Source organism: Physella acuta, unplaced genomic scaffold (assembly GCF_028476545.2).
Source record: "Physella acuta isolate Inbredline_101_S28 unplaced genomic scaffold, ASM2847654v3 ptg001758l, whole genome shotgun sequence".
Taxonomy (NCBI): domain Eukaryota; kingdom Metazoa; phylum Mollusca; class Gastropoda; family Physidae; genus Physella; species Physella acuta.
This window is the reverse complement of record NW_026733268.1, coordinates 1-14525: the sequence shown is the minus strand read 5'-3', so window position 1 is coordinate 14525 and position 14525 is coordinate 1. Positions and strand designations below refer to the sequence as shown.

The following is a 14525-nucleotide window of genomic DNA, read 5'->3' as shown; positions in this document are numbered from 1 at the left end:
CTATCTATCTATCTATCTATCTATCTATCTATCTATCTATCTATCTATCTATCTATCTATCTATCTATCTATCTATCTATCTATCTATCTATCTATCTATCTATCTATCTATCTATCTATCTATCTATCTATCTATCTATCTATCTATCTATCTATCTATCTATCTATCTATCTATCTATCTATCTATCTATCTATCTATCTATCTATCTATCTATCTATCTATCTATCTATCTATCTATCTATCTATCTATCTATCTATCTATCTATCTATCTATCTATCTATCTATCTATCTATCCATCTATCTGTAGTGAATGTAAGAGTCATAGAATGGAGTCAAACAAAGAGTAGAAAAATGTACTCACGAGCACCTTACACACATGCCTATGGTAGGCTCCACAACAACTGGTTTAATTAGACATATGGATAGATTCCGGCCACAAAATCCACAAAAACAATATAACCACAGACGATCGGATGACAACTGGTAGGATTTAAAGAGGGTTTCTTTCAGACATATTTCTCAGGAGAGGGAACTTGAAACTTCCGGAGCGGGGTGTTGGTAAATGACATCATCACACACTTAGGGGGAGAGGGTCGGACTTTTGAAGTATACGTGGGGGAAAGGGGTCAAGAAATGTAACTTACCTTTTATTTTGACTGTTTTTAAAGAACGTGATTTAAAAAAAAAACACCTCTAAAAGGTTTACATAGGGAACTTATAGACGTCAACGTGGGGGGGGGGGGGGGGAAAGAGGGTGGGTGCGTTTGAGAAGATATATATTTTGTGACCAGGGATAAAAAGCGGCTAATATAGCGTGACATCATTTACGGTCTAAAAAACTACAAGGAAGAGAAAATAAAGCAAACGCAGAAGACGCGTGGGAAATACGGAACAAAAGGGCACCACCACAACGGAGGTGTATCTACTACAACAACAGCACAAAAAGAAATCACTCACGCTCGTTTTTGCCTGCGTGTCAGCATTGTAATGCTCATGCAATACTCCCCGACACGTTACAGGGATATATTTTTTGACAATGGGGTTGTGGTTCATGTATGGGTGTGGAACACGTTTATCTCCTGGACCAGAGGCGTAGCGATGGGGGGGAAGGGGCAGGGGGGACGACATATGTCCCCGGGCGCCGACATTAGGGGGCGTCAACATGGGTTGGAAAAAGTAATCGAAAGTTTGAGGAGGGGGGGGGGGGGTGCAAATCAAAAGTTTGAGGGGGGGTGGAAATCGAAAGTTTGAGGGGGGGGGGGGGAGTGGAAATCGAAAGTTTGTCCCCGGGCGCCGGGAAGGGTCGCTACGCCTCTGTCGTGGACGACGGAAAACTTTTGTAGTGTGCCTAGTGCTAACAGCAGCAGAAAGTACAATAAGCCGCATAAAATAAACCCACGAAATTAATTAAAAATTTTGTTCTTAAAACTACAGTAAAGTAAAAACAGTAAAAGAATTCAATGTTGAATGATCAGATGTTGGGTGTAGTAAAGTTCCCTTTCAAACCTGACGGTCTATGGGGAAAGTAGAGTTCAACTGTTTCTGTGACCTCGGCATATGAAGAGAAGGTGTGGTCAGCAATATGCCCAGCCGCCTTTACTCTCCCTAACGTGAGTCGAGCCCCATCAGAGGTGGGTGGACTCACGGACGGTCTACTGAATTCGACTTGAGAGTTAGCAGTCTAGGTCTCTACCGCTAAGCCAGTTGCGTGTAGTGTAGAGGTTGTTGGAAATGGGAGTAATGAAGAGGAGTCCTATCGAACAGTCATTGTTACTTAAAGCAATTGTTATGTCAATTCCTGTTGGAATCCCTGAATTTCTCTCTTACCCATTGGTGGAGCTGTGTTACTTCCACAATTGCAAAAACACCAGTAAAACACCAGTAGAACACCAGTACAACACCAACATAAACATACGTCACATCTATTAGCCTACATTGCAACAATACACTGGAACCTTCTAAATCCATCTTACTTCAATATCAACTAGCTGACAATTACACAATTTTTTCTCTCCTATCTTACATTTTCATATAGGAGTGATATCAATGATAAGCCTGTGTATCATTAGCTATGGGGTCTATTGATAAGGTGTGATATCACTGATAAGCCTGTGTATCATTAGCTATGGGGTCTATTGATAAGGTGAGATATCACTGATAAGCCTGTGTATCATTAGCTATGGAGTCTATTGATAAGGTGTGATATCACTGATAAGCCTGTGTATCATTAGCTATGGGGTCTATTGATAAGGTGTGATATCACTGATAAGCCTGTGTATCATTAGCTATGGGGTCTATTGATAAGGTGTGATATCACTGATAAGCCTGTGTATCATTAGCTATGGGGTCTATTGATAAGGTGTGATATCACTGATAAGCCTGTGTATCATTAGCTATGGGGTCTATTGATAAGGTGTGATATCACAGATAAGCCTGTGTATCATTAGCTATGGGGTCTATTGATAAGGTGTGATATCACTGATAAGCCTGTGTATCATTAGCTATGGGGTCTATTGATAAGGTGTGATATCACAGATAAGCCTGTGTATCATTAGCTATGGGGTCTATTGATAAGGTGTGATATCACTGATAAGTATAAGCCTGTGTATCATTAGCTATGGGGTCTATTGATAAGGTATGATATCACTGATAAGCCTGTGTATCATTAGCTATGGGGTCTATTGATAAGGTGTGATATCACTGATAAGCCTGTGTATCATTAGCTATGGGGTCTATTGATAAGGTGTGATATCAATGATAAGCCTGTGTATCATTAGCTATGGGGTCTATTGATAAGGTGTGACATCACTGATAAGCCTGTGTATCATTAGCTATGGGGTCTATTGATAAGGTGTGATATCACTGATAAGCCTGTGTATCATTAGCTATGGGGTCTATTGATAAGGTGTAATATCACTGATAAGCCTGTGTATCATTAGCTATGGGGTCTATTGATAAGGGGTGATATCACTGATAAGCCTGTGTATCATTAGCTATGGGGTCTATTGATAAGGTGTGATATCACTGATAAGCCTGTGTATCATTAGCTATGTGCTCTATTGATAAGGTGTGATGTCAATGATAAGCCTGTGTATCATTAGCTATGGAGTCTATTGATAAGGTGGGATATCACTGATAAGCCTGTGTATCATTATCTATGGGCTCTATTGATCTGTCTAATGGTTCAGCTAGGGTTGCCAGCAAAGACTTCAAAGGGAAAATGCTGCTAAATATTTGTTCATCTGATGTTACTATACACACTGGCTTTAAAAGTTTATTATTGTTTGGCCATACCAACATTAATGTTTACATGTAATAGGTAAACTTTAGGGCTATGGACTATGTAGAGTTTAGTTTATGGTTAGTAATGGATTTCTTAGGTCTGTTTTGTTAGGTCAGTAGATAAACACACACACAAATACCAGCAGCACATATACCCTATGAAGGGCGGGTATGACCTAGCAGCAAAGAACTAGACTCCTAAGTCACAAGTATTGAGTTTAAATCAGTTTTCAAGTCAGTAGAACATCCCTGAGTCCACCCAGCTATGATGGGTACCGAACTTATGTTGAGGAAAGCAAAGGCGACTGGGCTTTGTGCATACCACACTATCCAATCATATGGTGAGGTTAAAGAAACAGCTGAACTTTACTCCACTTGCCCCATGGACAGTCAGGTTTGGAAAGGAAACTTATATACTCTATGCATGCCCCTTCACCCACATCTAATATGCTATAAGAACTAATACAAGAACTAATTGACTTAAACTTGCCTTTTAATTCTTCTTCTACTTGAAACATGGCGTTGAGTCCTACAGCTCTAAAATAACACAAATGAGAGAAAATTGTAGTACACTACTTTTATATTAATTACGACAAAATTATGCTATTACATCCTTAATTTCCCCAAGTTTTTAAGAGTTAAAAACAAAGCAAATTAAGTCTATCGATATTAAACTTATTTTAAGAAATAACAAAAGTTGCATAAAATCAACCATGTATAGGTGCGTCTGCTCTGGTAGACCACCATATACATATCAATATCTACAGTAGTCTAACAGAATTGTATTATTTGTAATATTAGACTTTTGATGTAAAAAATACTTGGAACGGTAAACATTCTATATTTTCTCTGTTTTATGATCAATATACATATTATTGGTACTATCCTATTTAACAAGTCCCGAACAAGGAAATATGGCGAAGGACAGGATTAAACGACATTGTCTCAGAAGTTCGAACGAGGAGATGGAGATGGCTGGGCCATGTCCTACGCATGAGCAAAAAAAGACTCCCCAACATGGCGCTGAAGTGGAACCCACCCGGAAAGAGAAATAGAGGAAGACCACTGGGAACATGGAGGAGGGAGATGGAAGAAGAAGTACAGGCTACTGGCAAAACCTGGCATGAACTAAAGTGGCTCGCCCAGGACAGGGTGGAATGGCGGAGATTTGTTGCTGCCCTATACTCCACAGGGAGTGATGAGGATTAAGTTAAGTAAGTATCCTATTTAACACAATAAATGACCAAGAACAACTCATGGGATGTCAAGTGGTACAACTAGTAGAAATAAGATCTTCGCTTCCTATTAAACATGAGTTTACATCATTGTTGTCAGTATAGGGAATTAAAAAATAGCATTATAAAAAAATGATAACAAATCCATGCCCAAGTTCTAACCACAGCCTTCATCTTAAAGCTTTATCTGTCTATTACAAAATTAAAAACAACTGCTTTAACTTTTGGTGACCTTTTGCTATCCCTAAACTAAAACCCTCTTAGCATGTTTTGGACATGTGTCACTGACCACTAGACCATGACCAGTAATCTCACTTCTGTTCAATTAGACGGAGCAAATATTTGCAGCTCTCTGAGTGAGTTATTACTATTCACAACATTACTGATGTCATTTTTCTTTTAAAATTACAGATTCACATATTGGATTAAATTAATTTATATTTATTTTATTGATAATTTAAGTAAGTCTAAAATAAGTAAAAATAATTTCAGTGCTTACATTTTTCCTAGCTGGACATTATATCAGGCCTGGTATAATGAGATACTGTTTTGTCAGTATCACTTTGTGAAGAGCTGATGAAATAAAGCATTAGAGAGGTTGACAAGGGAAACAACTTATTATAAAATATTATTATTAAGACATTGATTATAGAATGAGGGGCAGGTGGGTAGTGGAGAATACTTTTTTGATATGTAAAAAATATAATTAATAATTGTAGGGTTATTCAGCACTAAGCTTGTGTGTTTTTGTATCACTTTGGTACAAATTCAATTTACTTTATATTAAGAACTAACCTGCCCCTTCCGTGCATTGACGCTTTCTCAGAACAAAGTCTGAAGAAATATTTAAAGAGGGTTTCATCAATGCATTACCAATCCTATATTCTAAGACATGTGACCTTATTTTTTAAAAATTGAGTTATTTAAATGTAAACAATGCCTGCGCAATATTTCTAGGATCGTAATTATTTATTGGAGCACACTCTGTCCACACTACAGCCCAGCATGCCCCATGGCGTGATGTATGAAAGCCTTGAGTGTACGTTAATCATTCACTGTAATAGTAAGGTAAAACACACTTCAGCAACCACCCTGGTGTCAGGAACGTAACAGGATGCCACTCTTGGGAGCCATTGGTTATACTATCACAGGGATGCCGTGTACGGTCCATGGCTCCATATAATCATCCATGTCGTGTGCCACCTTGTTAATAACTTCATATTGTAGGGTACTCTAGAGAAGATCCAGTCTTACTTCTTATTGACTCTATTCACATTTCTATATGTTGCTAGATTCTAGTAAAATCTAGAATACTCTAGATTATCTAGTTCTAGACCCAGTTCACATAATAGTATTAATAGTATTAGTAGGCCCTATTTACTATAGGCCAATAGGCCTATAACTTACATTTAATTTTTTTGAATTTCTGAATTTATCTAAAAATAATAATTAATAATTAGGCCCTATCTACATCTATTCTATAGGCCATAGGCTAAAAATTTATAAATCTTAATTATTTTATAGGCCTTGAGGCAAGGCCTAAATATTAAATATAAATATAGGGTAATCTATCCTTTACTTTAGGGTACGTAAAATCGCCAGCGGCTATTAATGTAGGAAAACGTTACCTCATTGTCAAGGCTTTAATAGATGTGTATTGTGATATGTTTGTGTCAAATATTATAGATAAATGAATAATAAACCTAAATCAATGGCTAAATATATCAATAAAGGCCCGAAATTAACTTTAAACAGCAGTGTCTGCGAGCAAGATTTGCTATATAAACAGCAGCCATTTGTAAAATAGATTGGCTTCCCCCTGAATCTCGCGCTATAAGTTTATAAAAATAAAACTTTAACAACATGGCTGCTATAGTTATAGTAAATGAGTATGGTTGCATCTGGTGGAAACATCGCTAGTCTTCATTTATTAGTGAAAAGTTTTAATTCAATGGAGGTGAGCGAGTTGACGAGATTCCTTCTATAATGTTGTTGACATGGAGTAAAAACGTGCTTTTTAGATTTAGACCGTAAAAAAAATAAAAAATAAAAACTTAAGCCTAAAATTAATTTAGAAATTTTATATTTTTAGAATAAATGCTATAAAAGTTGCAAATCCAGAGAACTTGAAAATAATTTGTTGAGTTTAAGGCTACATCTCTATTTATTTTCATCAAGCCTAAGTTTAAACCGGATGTTTCACTTTCGTAAGACAAATATTGATTGGCTGTACAGTAACTTAGTGATCGATAACTATTTGTTTACAAAACTTTGCAGATCAAGTTTTTAAATAACAATGCAAATTTAAAACCCCATGACCGAGTTTTCTATTTTTAGCTTACAATGTGTACAATAAAATCTATGCCGGCCTATCCAATAGCAGGATGCCATTGTTTATGTCGCCATTACACGTGAAAACCAAATTGTTTTTGCTTTTTTTTTAAATTTTATTTAGTTACCGAAAATATTAAAAACATCAAATACGTCCAATCTTTAGTAAAGTCCAAAAATAACCAGAAAGACAGGATTTTATAACCATATTAATTGTAACTACGCCGTGCAAGATTTTTAAATTAATTTATGCACCTCTCAAATACCTTTGAGACTTTTCTCGCTCGTGTCCATTGTTTAAAAACAGGTACATAAATGAAACAAGGAAACATTCTAGTATTTTAAAAAACATAAATCCTCCTCAAAATGTGAAATAATTATTAAAATTTAAGGAGTCACCTGCTTTTCACATTACAAGTCGCGGGCGATTTTACGTACCCAAAATGATAGATTACCAAATAGTTATAGATTATTTGGATAATATTTAGAATCGACCCTTTGAATCCCGGACAGATCGTCCCCCCAATTTCTAGAATAGATTCTAGATCTAGATATTTGTATTAAATTAAATTAAAATCACATTAGGCCCCTAAGCCCTAAGGCCCTAAGCCCTAAATTAATTACTATTAATTAGATTAGAATTTAATAGAATTAGCCTCTAGATCTATATAATTACTAAATTACCCTTACCTAAAATTGCATTTAGATCTAGAGGTCTAGATCTAGATCTACGTCGTTTATGAATTTAATTTTATTAGCATCAACAGTTAAGTTAGTGATGTTGTAAACTAAAAAAATAATGGAAAATATTCTTAATAATATTGGGTGGTCTGCTAAAAGATCAATTAAACCAGAGTAGCCTCGCTTTATGCAAGGCTAGCTACTCTTGTTTCTATTTTTGAGGCTCTGTACAGTGAGAAAGAAAGCATAATTTGTTGAAGGAGAACTGAATGGGCCTACACAACACACATTTCAAAATTTACTTTACCAAAAATTTAGGAAAAAAAAAACAAGAAGTTAAAATGAAAGTTTTCAAAAGTTAAAACACGTAATTATAAAATTGATTTAGGCCTACTCAGCTTTATTTTAAAATGTTGATACTAGCAAAACATTCGAATTTTTAAATGTGTAATGAAAGGGAGGGAAGAAATGGGGGGGGGGGGGGGGATGATTTAAACACGTCACAAAAAATTAAAACATAACAACATTGCAACCTACAGAATCTAGCTGCACACCTGTTTTCAGCTAGAAAATTTAATTTTACATTTTCTCCGCTTGATGTATTGCTGGATTTTACATTGACTTAAATCTAAAAGTAGTTTGTTTTCAAATTGTTGAACTTAAAGCCCCCCCCCCCCTACTAGTCAATGTATCTTCATTTACAATGAAGTATTTCTATAATATGAATACATTTTTAAAAAATGACACCACGACATCAGTTATGTAGGGTGTCTTTTGGACAAATTGCTCCTAGAGGAGGGGAGGGGGGGGGGCAGTTTAAAATTAGAAGGGGTGAGGGAGTAAATATTACCGTAATTTATATTTATTTTCTATTTAAATTTTATATATTATTTTATTTAGTCCATGTTTTGAGTGACGTTGGATACCTGAAAGAATCACTCATATTAATACTTATATTACCTTACAACAGTGCTGATTTAGTTACACCTGTGTAAATAATAGGCGTGCAGTAGGTTTGGGTGTGATGGTACTAGCTTACATTAATTTATTTGGTAAATACATTTTAATACACAGTAAACCACTAACCCCCCTCCCCCGACTTTTTGTTATTACTATCTGAGTAGAAGAATGGAGTAGAAACTGAATATGGTATCGTTTTAGGGGATCAGATGCGGAGCGACCCCTCCCGGCGCCCCTGGACAGACTTTCTATTTTGCGCCCCCCCCCCCCCCCCCCCAGCATATTTTTAAATATTTATTATTCAAAACTGCAGCTAAAATGAGCTTTTTTCAACAAATTGGCGCCCCTTAGCAATCAATAAAATTTGGTTATATTTTTTTTCGTAGATGATTACTGCTGGGTAAACATACAGTTGAAGAAACCCTTTAAATATTTTCCGTTTTTAACCCAAACTGAACCTCATAACTTTTCCTGTCTGATTCTAGCAGATGGCGCACTAGCAGTCGATAGGTTTTTGAGCCAAGGGAGACTACTGCTATAATTTTTTAGACAAAAAATCTTAAAATTTCTTGGGAGATGTTTTAGAAAATATTGGCGACTTAAAAGATTTTAGTTATTTATTATTTGTTCAACTGGTGAGCTAAATTTACTTTCTAGATCTAAATTTATTAATAGTTAAATTTAGTTAATCTAGATTCTAGATCTATAGAATAGATATAGATCTAGAATCTAGATTTAGATCTAGATTCTAGATTTCTAGAACTTGTTGTTACTACAGACTACACATCACAACTAGTAACTAGATCTAGAGTCTAGACAGATCTAGATCTAGATCTAATCTAGATTTCTAATAATAATATAAACTATTCTTGTTGCACTTGTGATGTTCACTCACTCATCACTATTCACTGACTTGTGTAAGAAATTGAGTAGACGAGTGTTGAAGTTATTGTGTTGTGATTTCTGTGGTGATGTGTTGTATTGTAGTCACTAGACTTAGAATCTAGATATCTATGTGTCTGTACAGTAGTAGATTCTAGGGTAATCTATCGTTTTAGGTACGTAAAATCGCCCGCGACTAGTAATGTGAAAAACAGGTGACTACTTACATTTTAATAATTATTTCACATTTTGAGGAGGATTTATGTTTTGAAAAATACAAAAATGTTTCCTTGTTTTATTTATGTACCTGTTTCTAAACAATTGAATTAAAACTTTTCAGTAATAAATGAACACCAGCGATGTTTCCAACAGATGCAACCATGATCATTTACTATAGCAGCCATCTTGTTAAAGTTTTATTTTTATAGACTTATAGCGCAAGATTCAGGCGGAAGTCACTCTATTTTACAAATGGCTGCTGTTTATATAGCAAATCTTGCTTGCAAACACTGCTGTTTAAAGTTAATTTCGGGCCTATATTGATATATTTAGCCATTGATTTAGGTTTATTATTCATTTATCTATAATATTTGACACAAACATATCACAATATACTTCTATTACAGCCTTGACAATGAGGTAACGTTTTCGTACATTAATAGCCGCAGGCGATTTTACGTACCCAAAACGATAGATTACCGATTCTAGATCTGTTTAGAATCTAGAGATCTACTAGCAGATAACTAGCTTCTAGATCTAGATCTAGATCTAGAATCTAGATCTAGATCTAGATCTGGATCTAGAAATCTAGATTATGACAATAATGTATCATTTCTAGATCTAGTTGTAGTGACTGGTGTAGATGAGACATCAGTTCTGTATTCTGTAGGCTAGATCTAGACTAGAGTTTGAGATATCTATCTACTCTAGTCTAGTCTATATCTAGTCTAAGTTTAGTTAGACTAGATCTAGATCTAGATTACTCTTGTCTAGATCTATCATCTATCTCTAGGATCTAGATCTAGATTAGATCTAGATTCTAGATCTTTATTCTAGATCTAGGCCTAGTCTAGATCTCTTGAATTTTTTAATCTAAGAAAGTGATATCAGACTGAAATTAAACTCAACCTTTAGGTCCAGAATTAAAGATTTAGATTTAGTACTAGTGCTCCAGATTTAGTACTAGACTAGACCTAGAACTTAACTTTAGATCTTTATTTCTAGGAGTAGATGTTAAATCTAGATATAGTAGGCCTATCTGATTATAAATCTGAAGAAACTAATGTCCAGAGTTTCTTCCAGACATCTCTTCAGAAAGGCTCCGCCCCCCACCCCCCCCCCCCCCACCCCCCTGAATGAGATGGAATTTATTTAGTAAAAATATACTTTTACTAGTGTCCGCTGCCCCCCGGAAAATGTTGACCGCCCCTCCGAAAATATCAAGTGCCCCCCCCCCCCCCCCAAAAAAAAATCTGGAAGAAACACTGCTACTGTTATCTGACTATAGAATCTAGAATCTAGGTCTATGTTGTAATGCAAGGGAGTAGAGGAGAGGAGGTAGATCTAGATCTGGTCATGTAGTCAGACAGAATTGGAATAGACCAGTATAGACTCAATCAATAGAATATACTTGTATAGATCTAGATCTAGAAATCTAGTAGCCTGCAGATTGGATTACTAAGTAGATCTGAGTCTACTAAGTTAAGTTATTAGTAGCCTATAATATAATAATAGTATAGTAATAATAGTAATATTAGCTAAATTTGACTTGGCTGCCACACCTCTAAATCTTAAGGCTTTAAGATGTGCTTATTAAAGTTCAAGTTTAATTCTTTAATAAACTTAAACTTTTCTGTTTGAAAAGTTTAGACTTTGCTAGCTAGAAGTTTAATAAATAGTAACTAGCCTACTAAAGTAAATAATAATAAAGATCTTACCTGAACCTAGTAATTTAAGTTTAAGTTTAACTAAAGAGAAATTTGAATTCAAGCTTGCTAGACCTCTAGGTAGCTTGATAGCCTTAAATGAATCGACCTGTCAGTAAACTTTAGCGAAGTTAAATCATAAAGATCCTGTAGACTAACAATCAGTTCCAGTTAATTCTTAGAATAGCTGATATTGATACAGTTACACTAATTGGTAATTCTCCTTTTACCATTTACTTTACCATGATGATTAACTTACAGCATACATAATAATTATTTTTTTTTGCTACAACCTAACTGTTAAATAAATCATGCTGTGCTATTTCAAAAATAATTTATCTTCCTATCTACTATTAGCAATCATCTCCCACTTAGGACACTTTTTTTCTATTTGAAAATGTGTTTTCTGTATTATGGTCTACATAGCTCTCAGCGTTTACTACTTATATAATAATTAATTTTCTTCTAAATTATGTGATAATCTTAATTGTATCTTTCAATGATTAATTATGAACTTATTACATAAGTTACATGCAACTGTAGATGCTTGTTAAATAATTTATGTGTTATGCATGGGATTACTGTATGCAAGTTGAAGTTTGACTAATAGGTAAGGTAACTTTAAACCTTAGCCTCTGACCTGTGTATATTTTATCACTCACTATCAACAGTACAATTAAATGTGATATAAACCATAGGAGAACATAGGGGAGCGATAAAGAATAACCCCCCACCCCCACACACACCACCCACCATTTCACTTTATTGAATTATTGATCTCTTCTTCTAAGAAAGTGTTTAAAAAACCTGACAGCAAATCAATTACACGTTTGTAAGTTAAACACTGTGTGTGTGTATGTATATATAATATATATATATATATATATTATATATATATATATATATATATATATATTTATATATATATTTATTATATTAAATATATACTATATATATATATATATATATATTGTTGTATGGGTTAATTTGTATTTAATATATCATATGTGTTAAATTTTAAAAAATGTCTTATTAATGTATTTTGCATTTTTAAAAAGTATTGGAGTCTTAAATAGGACATTGTTATGAAAACTGAAAAAAAATACCGACTTTAAACCTTGTTTCCACAGATTTATTTTTCTTAGCAGCCCCGTTCATTGCACATGTGTGGAATAGAGAGCACTAACCCATGAAATATTTCTCTTTATTAAGACATGCATTGTTGATGGCTCCTAGTTTTTTTAGGTTGATTGGTTTTAATGTGCCAGTAAATATCGTGCCAGTAAATATTTTGGTCGGTTTGGTCAGGGCGTTGTTACTAACGCAAAAAATCTTGAGTCCAAGCCACCAGTCAGATTGGGTCTAGTTAGATTGGGACAGCAACATATCTTAAAAAAAACTCCTAAATGAAACAGGAGTGCAGGCCCCTTAAGCAATATAGTTAACAACCCTGGTTTCATTACGGCAGCTCTATTGAAACAACTGTTGCTAATTTTCAGGCTAAGGAGATGTTTATTTATTTTAGATAATTAGATAATTTTGTTGCAAATGTAAGAACAGATGGAACATGGATTTTAGGCATTGAGAAACTGCACCATTCCTGTCAATCCATTTTATTTATTAATTATTTTTTAATTAAATTTTTAAGTAGTTATTGATTTGCAAACTGACTGGTAGATAGTAATGTAGTAGTGTCATTTCATGCTCAGAAGCTTGTGGTATAACATTTTAATTTAGTTGCTCTTTCATTGTACTATATGTGGGATCAACAATTAACATTTGTTATTAGCTAATAATTATTAATTTAAGTAATTAAATTAACAGCGACCTTTAAAAAAATATAACACAATTAGATCTAGTTGGTTTAATCTGGCTGAAATAATAGAGTAACCAGTCTAGTATTTTTACATACATTTTAAATTTAATCAACAAGAAACGTTTATTTTTAAATGCCTATAGCTTTGTGCACATGTGTTAAAAAATTGTGAATTAAACAGTGCCTTTCATCTTTATCGTGAAATTTGATATTTTTAACAGACAGTTACCTTTTAAAAATAGAAAGGCTGTGAGTAATTAATGTCACCTGTCTTGAAGTGTGGCTTTTGATGATGTTAATGTTTTGTTTTTTTGTTTAAGTTTTAGCCTTTGAACCTATCTAAAACAGGAAGTGTAGTTGGCTTACAGAAAAGAATAAGATATGCTAATTACATTTCAACATATGCTTTTCATCAGAGATGAAAAGGCGGATTGTAAAAATAATAAACAATTAGTTATAAAAACATACTTTAGGTAAACTGTGTTGGGTTCAGCCTAGTAAACTTTATTATTATTTATTTTCTTCCTTCATTATCCTTTTATTTTGACATCATTGGGTTAAAACATATTTAATTAAATTATTATCTCTTTGATTTTGGCTGTTCAACCAGAGAAATCTAGAAGGTAGTTTTACATTTGGTTTACGTTTATAAATTTTTACATTTAAAAGTTTTTAATAACGTATTTTATATTGATGATTTTTTTTTGGTTTTTTTTGGATATCTCTTTGACTTTAAGTTGGTGGTTTGATCAAATGGAAATTTATTATTTTGTTGTAAAGAAAAGTAGACTACTTGATGAGTAAAATACAACTGAAGACATTTTTATCATGGTTTCAAAAAAATCTAATTTTAAAATTGATAAAATTGATATCTAATTAATGTGTAAAAAAGTAAAAAAAAAATGACTGGTTGTAAAAAATTATGTACTCTAGTTGATGAATTTTATAATTCAACCAGAGATGACACTGTCAATATGTACCTGACACTACCTTGATTTCTGTACGCGGTTGGTTGAACAAAGAATGCGTAATCTGTTGAATCACATCGTTCTCCACCTCTGGGTCCCACAGTTTAAAGGCCAACCTCAGGGATTTAAAAGTTTATTTACTCTATGTACTCGTAGATGTCATGTGTAAGAAACTATCTAGAGTTACTGTCATCTAGGTGTCACTAGTGGGGCTCAGGTCTCCTGTTTGTTTTCGACCAACGCGTCAACAACTTTAAACAAGCGGGGATCAAAAACCTCCTCAGGGATACAGCATATCTGGTGGCAGACTTCTCTCCCTTCATGGCTAATCATTTGTTTGTTTTTTTTCTTTCCCATCCTTGTGCAAACAGGGAAGACCTGCAGTCATGTGTGTGGCTTGTGGGGGTGACATTTGGCTATTGCGGAACAGAGGTAGCAGTGG

General features: G+C 34.3%; 1 long non-coding RNA gene across 1 annotated transcript; it reads right to left on the bottom strand.

Moving 5' to 3' along the window:
- Window positions 1–3773: 3773 nt before the first annotated feature.
- LOC131930336 (uncharacterized) lies at window positions 3774–7586 on the bottom strand. Its single transcript, XR_009384111.1, has 3 exons — window positions 7542–7586; window positions 5020–5093; window positions 3774–3822 (listed from the first exon to the last, which is right to left on the bottom strand). It is a non-coding gene; the product is annotated as an uncharacterized LOC131930336 (long non-coding RNA).
- Window positions 7587–14525: the final 6939 nt, after the last annotated feature.